The sequence below is a fragment of the Schistocerca americana genome, chromosome 2 (genome assembly GCF_021461395.2).
Source record: "Schistocerca americana isolate TAMUIC-IGC-003095 chromosome 2, iqSchAmer2.1, whole genome shotgun sequence".
NCBI lineage: Eukaryota > Metazoa > Arthropoda > Insecta > Orthoptera > Acrididae > Schistocerca > Schistocerca americana.
This window is the reverse complement of record NC_060120.1, coordinates 708,901,036-708,915,283: the sequence shown is the minus strand read 5'-3', so window position 1 is coordinate 708,915,283 and position 14,248 is coordinate 708,901,036.

Sequence of the window (14,248 nt, the reverse complement as noted above, 5' to 3'; positions counted from 1 at the left end):
GGTTTTTTGTTTCCCGGTAGCGTGAAGATGGGAAAACTTGACAAAACTGCCACAAATAGGCTCAACGCTAACATTCAAGAATAGTTTGCTGTGAAAGTAACATAATTCAGGAAAAATACATAGCGTGTACAAAGTGATTTTTGCCCCTTCAAATCTTCTTAATTAACGGCGCTTGCTGAGGATACGCCAAGTTCTGCTACTTTACCGTGAAATGGATTTATTTAGTGTGCTTTCTCAACTGGAAGTGGATACGCCAAGTTTTTACAACTGTGTGCTGTTCTAATGTATGTTTTAGGACAGACACAAGCTGTTTTGCTCGTGTTTCAAGTGTGTAATCGGTAGATGGCGACATGGAGAACAAAATGATGGCAACAATTCATTTTCCAGAAAAACTAGGTTTACTGCAATTTGCTTCTGCATGCCTCGCATAATTTATGCTGTTAAAATGTTGTTCTTGTAACCCACTACACATCTTTTTTAGAAGAACTGCCTGAATCACAGATAGTTCTAAACGTCTGTGGGCCAAAGACTCCTGGTATAAGAAGCCACCCTCGTTCTGCCAACGGCCTTGTGAAAGAGGGGGCAGGAGCAGACAGAGTTTCAGAGTAACATCTTGCGATTGATGTGGGAAACTACCCTTAAAAGGGGGAATAATCAGCAAAGATCAACAGCACGAGGGTGCAGAACGCAATTGAAACCACTACATTAAAGTTGCACAATCTGTATCGAAAGAAAAACTCACCTGTAATTAGAAAAGTGTCTTTATGATCTCTCTATTGGCGATAGACTGTGGAATGGTCCACCGTTGGGACCTCCGGGAGGGGGCTGCCAAGGAAAAATGGCTGTAAGCACTATGGGACTTAACATCTGTGGTCATCAGTCCCCTAGAATTTAGAACTACTTAAACCTAACTAACCTAACGACATCACACACATCCATGCCCGAGTCAGGATTCGAAGCTGCGACCGTAGCGGACAAGCGGTTCCAGACTGAAGCGCCTAGAACCGCCAAGGAAAAGGCAACCGTAAGAAAAAGACTGAATAATCAACGACAGTGTAACAAATTACAAGTCGACACGTGGAATGTCAGGAGTTTGAACGTGGTAGGGAAGCTAGAAAATCTCAAAATGGAAATGCAAAGGCGTAACCTAGATAAAGTAAGGGATCGTGAAATGAAATGGAAAGAAGGTAAAGATTTCTGGTCACATGAATACAGAGAAATATCAACAGCAACAGAAATTGATATGAAGGGAGTAGGATTCGTTATGATCAGGAAAGTTGGCTACGTAGTGGATGGCTGCGAACAGTTCAGAGACAGAATTGTTCACATCAAAACTAGCGCCAACAACAATACTCCAGGAATACATACCACCGTCACAAGCTGAATCTAAAGACGTAGAGAAAGTACATGGAGTTACTGAACTGGTAATTCATTTAGTAAAAGGAGACAATGGTCTAATAACCATGGTTAATTGGAACGCGGTAGTAGTGTAAGGGATGAAAGAAAGATTTACGGAAGAACTGGTAGCAGGAATGAGACAGGAGGAATAATAATTCAGTTCTGCAATAAATTTTGGCTACTAACAGCGAATACGTTGTTCAAAAATCACAAGAGGAGAAGCTATACAGGGAAATATTCCAGCGGGAACACATCACAATTAGCATAGAACCCCAAGTCGGATAATAGATTATTAGGCGTACACGGGATCATAATTTAGTAATGGTCAACAATAAGCTGAGACCGCTACGGTGTAATCAATGCGCAGAGGAGTTATGAGGAATTATGAGATGTGGCTGAAGTTCTCTGTGGCTATAGATACTGCGATAATGGATATCACAGTCGGAAGTTCAGTTGAAGGAAAACTGACATCACTAAAAAGGGCAATTAGTGAGTCTGAACGGGCAAGCGTAGCTACAAGGAAGGTTAACTGCGCAGAAACCTTGAGTAACAGAACAAATACCTCAACCGAAAGACGACAAAAGGAAGTACAAAAAGAAAACTTAGCTACAAGGAAGGTAACTGTGAAAAAACCTTGAGTAACAGAAGAAATACCTACGTGAACTGATCGTCGAAAGAAGGACGTACAAAAGTGTTCTGGGGAAGTCAGGAATACAGAAATACATGTCACTTCAGAACGAAATAAATAAGAAGTGCAGGTAAGCCAAGGCGAAATGGCTCCAGGAACAATGTGAAGAAACAGAAAAAGAAATGGTCGTCGCAAGGACAGATCCAGCATAAAGAAAAGTGAAAATAGTCTTCGTTGAAACTAAAAGTAAGGAAGTCATCATTAAAAACGCAAAGGGGATTCCATTGTCAAGCGCAGAGAGAACAGGAAGAGGATAGGTAGGAAGGGAACACTGAAGGCCTCTACGAGGGGAAGACCTATCTGACGACGTGACTGAGAAAGAAATGGAAGGCCGATGGAAGACAAAGAGTATCCAGTAACTGCAGGATGAAAGGATGTCAATGATAAGACTAGCCGATCACAATGCTATCCTCAGTGTAAGTGAAAAATAATTACAGTACCTGCTAAATGGAATGAACTGTTTAACTAGTAAGGAATATGGATTGAAACTAAATGGAAGAAAAACTAAGGAGTAGGGCAAATGAGAATAGCGAGAAACTTAATATCAAAATGTGGGGACCACAAACTAGACGAAGTTAGTACTGATACCTTTGGAAGCAAAATGACAAATTGCGCGTGAAGGAAAGAGAACGTAAAAAGTAGATTAGTACCAACAAAGAGTGCATTACTAGACAACAGTAGTCTGTTAATATAAAACATCAGTCTTAATCTAAGGAAGAAACTGAACACAGAGCTGAATGGTAAGTGCGTATGGACTGGGGGAAAACTGGAAAAGAAGAAAATCTATGTTGGCTGGTTCAAATGGCTCTGAGCACTATGGGACTCAACTGCTGAGGTCATTAGTCCCCTAGACCTTAGAACTACTTAAACCTAACTAACCTAAGGACATCACAAACATCCATGCCCGAGGCAGGATTCGAACCTGCGACCGTAGCGGTCTTGCGGTTCCAGACTGCAGCGCCTTTAACCGCACGGCCACTTCGGCCGGCCGAAAATCTATGTGTTTGGTATTTGACGGTATAGAAAAAAAGATTGAATATCCAACAAAAGAATAACATTCTACGAGTCGAGGCACGGAATGTCAGAAGCTTGAACGTGGTAGGGAAGCTAGAAAATCTGAAAAGGTAAATGCGAAGGATCAGTCTAGGTAGTAGGGGTCAGTGAAGTGAAATGGAAAGACGAGAAGGATTTCTGGTCAGATGAGTATAGGGTAATACTAACAGCAGCAGAAAATGGTATAACGGAAGTAGGATTCGTTACGAATAGGAAGGTAAGGCGCAGAGAGTGTTACTGTCACCAGTTCAGTGATGGCGTTGTTCTTATCACAATCAACAGCAAACCAACAACGACGACGATAGTCTAGGCATAACTGCTGACGTAGTGAGGCGTAGCGCCGTATAACGATCCTGCCTTGGAGGCGGTTAAGTGGGAGATGTGTCTCAGAGCTGGATAGTGACAGATGGGGAAGTGAGCCTGGACGCGCACGTAGTTTATGTATCAGCCGATAGAGGACAATATTGGATAGGGGGATTGTGAATTTATTTTCGATTGTGCCCACTAGAATGCACTAAAGTAATAAAATGTTTTTCATAAACTGTTCTAGTATTTTCATAAAGTGTTATTATGTCTTTTTGTGTAGACAAAATGTTAAAAATGTGTTTTAGCAGTATGAGTGATGCGTGAGTGTGGTTTGAGGTTAATATGAAGATAATTGTTTAACGAGTTATGTAGTGGAATTTAGTGTGGGAACATTTCGAGGAAGTATGGATGTCGACAAAGGGGATTTTTGTAAAATAGATTTGTAAAGTAAGTTTATGGTAAAGGGAAAGTTAATTCAGGTATAAATAACAATAGTAAATAACTTTATGCATAAGCAGAACTTCAGCATATTAGATAATTACGTCGGTAAAAAGTGTAGTCGTTAGGTTTACTATTTTGCGATTGGTTACTAATGAAAAGCGCGAATTGACGCGGGAGAGTGTTGTTTTGTTATTGGCTGTTGAGTAAACTGACGAATGGTAAAGCAATATTCTTCGCGCGCCTTTCTCTGCTGGTAGAGAAGACTAAGAGTATTCTAAAGAAGAGTGGAAGCCTAGTCATGAAACAGTTCGGATGTGTGCAGTAGTAGTTCCTATGGAAACAGTAAGTTGCCGGATCTAGCAGTGTTTCATACATCAAAAGTGTGGTAAAGTGACGGCATAATTATTCCGATGGGCGTGTAGAAATTTCGGAATTTTTAAGTGAATTTTGTGAGGAGCGTGGCGTATTGAGCGGGTTGGTGGCTAAAAACTGTGACTGCATTTGGTACCGACAGACTTAATATTTGGCGAGCATTCTCAATCAAAAACAATCAGTATTTTAGTAGCTATTACGTTTTCGCGAAATGCAACACCACAAACTTGCTAACGTGAGTGAAAGGGATTGTGAGTGACTGTGTTAAGACTAGTACGGGCTTGGCAGTGATACTTGTTCACCTAAGTTTCAGAATACATTAATTGAGGACAAAATTTGCAACCTTTCACTTCGTGTGAAAACTTTCTCCCGAATCGTAGATTAGTGACTTTAATTGCAGCCTGGTTCACGTCGAAGTACAGTAGGTTTCGCTCGGCTTCCCTACTGATGATATGCTGAGACAATGTTCACAGGTAGCTGCAGGTTCGTCGTAAAGGGACGGAAAGAACCGCGCCGCCGCAGTAGCAAGCTGAAGATGGAGAGACAAGGATATTGAAAGGGTAATACAGTATGTAAAGGGAGATGAAAACCTAATAGACATGGGGGACTGGAATGCAGTTGTAGGGGAAGAAGTAAAAGAAAAGTTTACAGGAGAATATAGGCTTGAGACAAGAAATAAGAGAGGAGAAAGACTAATTGAGTTCTGTAATACGTTTCAGTTAGTAATAGCTAATACTCTGTTCAAGAATCACGAAAGGAGGAGGCACGGATTCCTGACTGGAAGGAGAGGAAAGGAGGTCCTATGAACGTGTGTCCGGAAATGCATCGTTTCCTTGGTGGATGGCGCTGGCGAATGACAGTTCCCCTGACCACATGTCATGTGTTCTTTGGCTGTTGCAGGCTGTATGATTGATGCAGTGTACTGTATGCAGAAGAAAGGTCCTTTATTCTGTCGGCAACAAGCCGAGATGGTAATTGTGCACCGCCAAGCAGATGGACGTGGTCGAAAGGCAGCACGGATATACAAAAACAAGTACCCTTACAAACACTAAACTCGTCACATAACATTCCATGACGTCTTTCGGGGTTTGTGTGATCATTGGTCCTTTCACACACACGAACGTGCAGGGAGGCGACCGACTGGGCGTATGCCAGATTCGTAGCGTGTATTAAGGTTCGTCTCAATATCCTGTAGAACCCGCTCCTCCCCTGAAGAAATATTGAGCCATGCTGCCTCTATAGACGTCCATAATTGTGAACGTGTTGCCGGTGCAGGATTTTGTGCACGAACTGACCTCTCGACTATGTCCCATAAATGTTATATGGGATTCGGTCACGGATCTAGGTGGCCAAACGATTAGCTCGTATCAGTCGCGAAGAGCTGTGACCCAGTGATATGGCCCATTGTCGTCCATAAAAACTCCATCGTTGTTTCGGAACAGAAAGTCCATGAATGGCGGCAGGTGGTCTCCAAGTAACCGAACATAACCATTTCCATTCAGTGATAGGTTCAGTTGGACCAGAGGACCAAACCACTCCATATAAACACAGCCCACTCCATTATGGCGCCACCACCAGCATTCACCGCGCCTTGTCAATATGGGTCTATAGCCTCGTGGGGTCTGTGCCACACTCGAAGCCTACCATAAGCTCTTACCAACTGAAATCGCGACTCATCTGATCAGGCTACCGTTTTCCAGTCGTCTAGGATCCAACCGATATGGTCACGAGCCCAGGAGAGGCGCTGCAGTCGATGTCGTGCTCTTAGCAAAGGCACACGCGTCAGTCAAAAATCCGCCTGAATTGCGAAATATTATTGGTCTTTACCCAGATTTCAGCTAGAGTAATCTAACCTTCTTCAGAAGCATAAAATAAACTAATACATGCCAGGACAAGCCACGGTCAAACATAAATAGCTAAAGTACCGTGGTACCATGTCAAACTACGTTACTTATCTGAGGTACAGTCCCGGCCCCACTTGGTGGAAAGCGGTCGATTAGCCACGGACGCTCCGTTGGAACTGGCTGTGGCACGCGGATATGTAGCGAGGAAGACGGCGGATCAAGTGCATGCACGCACGGAAAGTCGAAGGTGCCTACCATTGGCTCTCTTTATGTTATGTACTGGGAAATTCTCTATAATGTTAAACCGTAATTTGTGAGACAACAAGGCACTAAGTAGATAGAATCCCGATTAACATTAACTGTAAAACGAGATCTTATTAACTGATAAGAAATTTACTTAGACGTTAAGTTCAGCTTGTTATATTCCTCACCTAAGTAACGTAGTTTGACATTGTATCACGGTACTTTAGCTATTTATGTTTGACCGTGTCTTATTCTGGCATGTATTTGTTTATTTTATGCTTCTGAAGAAGGCTAGATTACTCTAGCTGAAACCTGGGTAAAGACCAGTAACATTTCGAAAGTGAGGCGGATATTTGACATATTAATTTACCAGAGTTGGTGGTGACAGGGCTGCAACATGTTAAAAATTTTTACATGTGTCAGTCGTCTGGTGCCATAGCCCATTAACGCCAGATTTTGCTGCACTGCCCTGACGGATACGTACATCCCACATTGATTTTGCGGTTATCTCAAGCAGTGTTGCTTGTCTGTTAACACTGACACTCTACACAAACGCCGCTGCTCTCGGTCGTTAAGTGTAGGTGAGAGGTAATGCATGAAAAATGGTATTCTTCGCATAACGTTGACACTGTGTAACTCGGAATACTGAATTCCCTAACTATCTCCGAAATAGAATGCCTCATGTGTCTGACACCAGCTACTATTGCGCGTTCAAAGTCTGTTAAATCCCCTTGTGTGGCCATAATCAAGTTGTAAATCTGTTCATAGAATTACCTGCGTTCAAATGACAGTTGGGGCAATGCGCTACCCTTTTATACCTTGTGAACGCGATACTACCGTCATCTGTATATGTACAAGTCTCTTTTCAATGAGTTTTGTCACCTTAGTGCATAAAGAAGGGTGTAAAAACGGAACCGACAATTGCAGACCAATATCCTTAACATCGGTTTGCGGCAAAATTCTTGGACAGCTTCTGAGTTCGAATATAGTGAGGTTCCTTGAGACAGAAAAGTGTCTGTCCACATATCAACACGGATTTAGAAAGCATCGGTCGTGTTAAACACAGCTTGACCTTATCCCGCACGATATACTACGAACCGTATGTGAAGGGAAATATGCAGACACTATATTCCTATATTTTCGAAAATTGTTGACGTACTACCATAATGAAGAGTGTTAACGAAGGTCCAATTCAGTGGTATAGTTTCTCTGATATGTGGATGACTCGAAGATTTTTTAAGTTATAGAATCCACTAGTTGTCCTAGACGGCGAGTGTCCGTCGGAGACAAAGATATCGTCAGGAGCGCCCAGGGAAGTGTGATGGAACTGCTCTTGTTCTCTATGCGTAGTGTCCTAGGACGAAGAGACAGTATTCACGGATATCACATGAACGCTCATTTGAAGCTGTGATATAATGTCGTGCACAGTTTAACTCGCAGTTGGGAATTCACATTTCGACTCATTGTTAAAACATTTCTCAAGTGTTCTAAACTATATTCAAATGACAAGCTGTTAGGCAATACCACGCGTTGACTATCGCATCTCAGTAGAAAAATGAACTGAAAACATTATGGTTAAAACCAAACGCAAGACATCTTCATAAAACCAGACGTCGTATAGAATATTTACCCGAAAGATCATATTCTCTTTCGAATTATCGCAGTGTAATATTCACTCTCTTTCAAATTCGAAGTCCCGCGGTCCCGGGCTCAATTCCCGATCGGGTTGAGGATTTTCTCTGCCCAGGGACTGGGTGTTTGTGTTGTCCTCATGATTTCATCATCATTCGTGATAGTGGCTCGATTGGATTGTGTAAAAAAATTGGACTCTTTAAAAATTGGGACTTTGTACGGGCACTGATAACCGCGCACTTGAGCGCCGCACAAACCAAACTTCATCATCATCATCTTTCAAATTCTGAAGGTGGCCAGGGTAAAATACAGAGAGCGAAAGCTATTTACAAATGGTTCAAATGGCTCTGAGCACTATGGGACTTAACATCTTAGATCATCAGTCCCCTAGAACTTAAAACTACTTAAACCTAACTAACCTAAGGACATTACACACATCCATGCCCGAGGCAGGATTCGAACCTGCGACCGTAGCGGTCCCGCGGTTCCGGACTGCAGCGCCTAGAACCGCACGGCCACTGCGGCCGGCGGCTATTTACAATTTGTACAAAAACCAGATGGCAGTTACAGGAGTCGACGGGCACAAAATGGAAGCAGTGGTTGAAAAGGGAGTGAAATAGGGTTGGAACCTATCCCCGATGTTATTCAATCTATATATTGAGCAAGCAGTAAAGAAACAAAAATTTTGAGGTTTGCCGATGACATAGTAATTCTGTCAGAGACAGCAAAGGACTTGGAAGAGCAGGTGAATGGAATAGACAGCGTCTTGAAAATAGACTATAAGATGATCATCAACAAAAGCGAAACATGGATAATGGAATGTATTCGAATTGAGTCAGGTAATGCTGAGGGAATTAGTTCAGGAAATGAGACTCTGAAAGTAGTAGATGAGTTTTGCTATTTGAGGAGCAAAATAACTGATGATGGTCGAAGCAGAGAGGATATAAATTGTAGACTGGCTATGCCAAGGAAAGCGTCATGAAGAAGAGAAATTTGTTAACATCGAATGTAGGTTTAAGTTCAAAATGGTTCAAATGGCTCTAAGCACTATGGGACTTCACTTCTGAGGTCATCAGTCCCCTAGAACTTAGAATTACTTAAACCTTACTAACCTAAGGACATCACACACATCCAAGCCCGAGGCAGGATTCGAACCTGCGACCATAGCAGCTGCGCAGTTCCAGACTGTAGCGCTTAGAACCGCTCGGCCACTCTGGCCGGCTAGATTTAAGTGTCCGGAAGTATTTTCTGAAAGTATTTGTGTGGAGTGTGGCCTTGTAGGGAAGTGAAACATGGACGATAAATAGTTTGGACAAGAAGAGAATAGAAGCTTTCGAAACATGGTGCTACAGAAGAATGCTGAAGATTAGGTGGGTGATGACATAACTAATGAGGAGGTAATGAATATAATTGGGGAGAGGAGGAATTTGTGGCACAACTTGGCTAGAAGAAGGGACAGGTTGGTAGGACACGTTCTGAGGCATCAAGGTATCAACAGCTTAGTACTGGAGGGAAGAGTGGAGGATAAAAATCGTGGAGGCAGACAAAGCGATAAATACGGTAAGCAGATTCGGAAGGATGTAGTTATTCTGAGATGAAGAGGCTTGAACAGGATAGAGTAGCATGGAGAGCTGCTTCAAGCCAGTCTCTGGACTGAAGACCACCACGCACAATGTTCACTGATAATTCATCGATCCAAAGTTCCTGATACGTATAAGGATTTAAATTTTCTAAACATCTTAGTAGCAGGCACAGATATTGCCAGTACAGAAAGATTTCGTGTTAGAGGATATCTTGTGAGCTCTTAACATCTGAGGTTAGAGTTACATACTATTCCATTGTTTATGCGCTCACCGGGTTTCTTATTCAGTGTTCAAAGGAGTGGTACTGCAAGGACTTTGAAGAGGACGTCTTTTGTCACGCGGAAGAGAACACGAGAACGAGCACCTGGAACACTGCCCATGCCCTGGGCTCCTGTACGGAAAACAAGTCAGAGCTCATTGTCTACGCTGAGTGCGTACCGTGAAGCGGGAGATTTGAAAGTGATCCGATCTTCAAACTCATTTAACCCCAAATTATATCTACAGTGTGTCCAAGGAGGAATGTGTAATATACAGGGATATGACAGGAACGCTCGTATGAAGCAAAAAATTGCGAAGTAAAACACTGCGTATCGAATATGCCCTATTTCGAATGGTTTCCGAGACAGAACACATATGTTATGCGTTTGTTTTTGGGCTTGTTGAGTGCACATATGTGTCTTCCCACCCAATCTCTTTAGCGTTGTATTTTAGCCCAACCAATCTCGTTGCTTTCAACCTCTTCGCTGTCCGCCTCTATAGCTGAGAGGTCATCGCGATGGAATGCCATGGAAAGGGGCCCCAGATTCAATTCCAGGCTGGGTCGGAGATTTTTCTCCTCTCAGGGACTGGGTGTTGTGTTCTCCTCATCATTTTCTCATCCCCATCGACACGCAAGTGGCCGAAGTGGCGTCAGCTAGAAAGACTTGCACCAGGCGATCGGTCTGCCCGACGAGAGGTCCCAGCCACACGATATTTCATTTCATTTACCTCCTTTCTCACGATGTCTTTCTGCCATTAAAGTAGGCCGTTCAACGCGTAGTTTTCAGTGGTGTGTTTTGAGTGAAGTAGTGCGAGGGATTGATCGTGTATTGGAGACAAAGCATCCGTTATATGTGTTTGCGCACGTGCTGGCTAAAATGACACACATCTACACTAATCATAAATACGCAGATACGGTGTTTTATTACGGCTTCTGCGATGGAAGTACTCCCGCATTTGTCGCAGAATACCGTCGGTGCAGTCCGATGCATCGAATTCCTAACCGTAGAGCGTTTGCCAGAGATTTCAGCACATTTCGTTAGGCAGGATTTCTCCAAATTCCCATTTTTCGTCTGAACGTGCAGTTCAACAACCTGTGCATCAACAGAAACACATTGTTGAAATGGTGCAGTGTAGTCCTGTTACCAGCATACGGCGACTTCCTGCACGTGTCAGTGTTCCGTCACGTGTACGTCGAATATCACATGAGGAAACTCTGTAACCATTTCACAAACGGCGTGTCAGTAGTCTCCACATTGGTGAAAATGGCACACGGCTATGGTTGATGATTGGAGAAAGAGCATCACAGTCACAAGTAGTCTGCGTAAACCAATTATGTTGGCCCCTGATGCATCATATGTACGGATGGTGTTAACCCTCTCGGCGTCGGCTAAGGCCTAAAGATGGTGCACTGAAGCACCAAAACTGGTAGCCACACGATAAACGACATCATAAGGATGCCTGTAGGTGTTTCATTTTGTTATATTAGTGAACGGCCAAAGTCCCCCCAGACCTACAATCACAAGGATGGGCATACATAAGCAGGTTGGTGCCTGACAGATTAAATAAAATTCAGCATTAATGGTCATTGACGTCTGCTTAGCTATACTCACAAGGGAACCTCCCCATCGCACCCCCCTCAGATTTAGTTATAAGCTGGCACAGTAGATAGGCCTTGAAAAACTGAACACAGATCAATCGAGAAAACAGGAAGAAGTTGTGTGGAACTACGATAAAAAGAAAAATATAAAACTGAATAGTTCATGAGCAAGATAGGTAATATCAAGGACACTCCTAGCTCGGGAGCGCCGTGGTCCCGTGGTCAGCGTGAGCAGCTGCGGAACGAGAGGTCCGCGGTTCAAGTCTTCCCTCGAGTGAAAATTTTATTTTCGCAAAGTTATGATCTGTCTGTTCGTTCATTGACGTCTCTGTTCACTGTAACAAGTTTAGTGTATGTGTTTTGCGACCGCACCGCAAAACCGTGCGATTAGTAGACGAAAGGATAGACGTAAGGATGTGCCTCTCCAATGGGAACAAAAAACATTTGATCGCAAGGTCATAGGTCAACCGATTCCTTCACAGGAAAACACGTCTGATATATTCTACACGACACTGGTGACGGCATGTGCGTCACATGACAGGAATATGTTGTCGACCCACCTAACTTGCACACTTGGCGAATGGGTAAAAAGATTCTTCTACCTTGCCCGATTTAGCTTTTCTTGTGGATGTGATAATCACTCCCAAAAAAGTGATGAAAACACAAGAGTTTGTCACACAAACTCCAACAAATGAATGCAACAGTTTCACAATCGCACAGTTTTCCCTGTGCTCTGTCAAAACATATGTTTTTAACGTTTTCAAATTTTTCCTTGTGTAGACCGTCAAATCCTTCATATGTCCAAGCAAATCTAAACATATCCTGGAATTTTGGAGAGCGAAATTGATGTGTGAGTGCCTGAACTTTGATAATTGTCTGAAAACAAAAGATTAAACTTTTCACTCGAGGGTAGAATTGAACCGAGGACCTCTCGTTCCACAGGTGCTCACGCTAACCACGAGACCACGGTGCTCCTGAGGTCACATCATCCTTGTTGTTGCATTTGGTCTGCATGGACTACTCAGTTTGTATATTTTGCTTATTTTTTCATAGTTCCACACAACTTCTTCCTGTTTTTTCGATTGATCTGTGTTCAGTTTTTCAAGGCCTATCCACTGTGCCCACATATAACTAAAACTGAGGGGGGTGCGATGGGGAGGTTCCCTTGTCAGTACTAAGTTAAGAATTACCTAACGCGCATTAAAGAACGTGCACTAGATGCGTCATAACACAGCAGATCGTTGTAGCGGTGGAACTATGTTATCAGTAACTCTCATAAATGGGGAAAAGGTAGAATTGTTCTGTGTGGGCTAACGAACCACGTTATTGACGGTTCTGACCATCAGCTACTTGTGTTGATTATCCGTCCGTTTGTGCTGCCGTGTGTGTGTGTGTGTGTTTGTGTGTGTGTGGCGATCAGCAATTTTTTTTCGTTATTAGAGCTTTAAGGACGCCTTCTACCAGTTAATGAATTAAGTTATTGAAGGCAGTGGGATTTGGTGTTTTAGGAAAATGTTTGTTTCAAAGGATATGGAAACAATTTTAATTGTTACAATGGGGTTGCAATTCATGGACGATTTCTTGTTTTGTGGTGGCATTGGATTTTTAAAATAATGTCAGCTGCCAAATCTGCAATGTTGCCGTAAGGAAAGCGTCAGTTATAAAAGGCCATTTTATTAATCCATATCTTCGTTTAGAAGTACACCGTTTATAGTGTCAGGTCGCAATCCACACGCAGCCATTCTGCAGTTGCACCGTCGCTGTTCTCAACGACCAAGAAGAAGAGTCCCGAAGTCACAGGCCGACTTATCTTTTTATTAAAGAGTTAAATAAAATAAACATTCAGCTCAACCGACTGTCAGTCAATTAAACCCAAGCCGTCCATTCCCAATCTCGTTGGCGTTACGTTTCGGAAAGAAAATACTTACGGTGAGTTTGTACTGGTTCCTGGCCCATTTGTAAATGCTGGAACTGCCTTTTAGTGGGAAATTCTGAATTGTCAATACAGTAACTACGGTAGGAGTGGAGTGGAGCGAAGCGAAGTGATGTATTGTTACGAACGAGGATGACCCCCCCCTAAAATTTCAATAAATGCTCCGGAATAATCGTGATTGCCTTAAAGTAGACTGGTTGACACGCCTTTCACTTTTACTGAAAAGTTCAGTTTATGTAAATACGGTCCTAAAAGAGTTAACTTTATTAAGTTTTGTGAGTGTGTAGTTATACAATGACAGCCACCCAAGACTGCAGTAATGTCTCACAGTTTAGCAGGTGCGAGCAATCACTCGTAAAATAGACTGCATAAGTTCACGATATTTAGAGAAAGTAGAGCGAAAGGTCGTTGAAACTTGTTCTGAACTGAACCGGTTCTAGTTTAGCAGTACCGTATATTCTTTTTCATAGGGAAATTAGATAGCTGGAAGCATTCTACTTTGCTCGTTGAATAATTAGGGCGCTGTCGCTTTCTTTCAGGTACAAAAGCATTTATCTTTCACGCAACTTAATTTCGTAAATCAGTTCTATTGTTTCCTCCTGAAGAGGTAAAAGAATTAGAAAGCAATGAAGCCGATCTTTATCTAAAGGTGATCCTCGAGATATAAGGTGCGTAAAAGACACAAAGACATAGTTTTATACATTATTGCAAGAAGTAAGAAAGAACGCTGAGGCATGACGCGGTCAGGGATTTGGCGTTAAACAAATTAACTAATGTTGTACTGGAGCATTTCTAAACAATAATAGACGGAGATACTGAGAGGAATGGAAGAAATATTTTAGGAGAGTTCAAGTGAAACTGGGTGAAATGGATAATTATGGATGCGGCCGTTCTCAT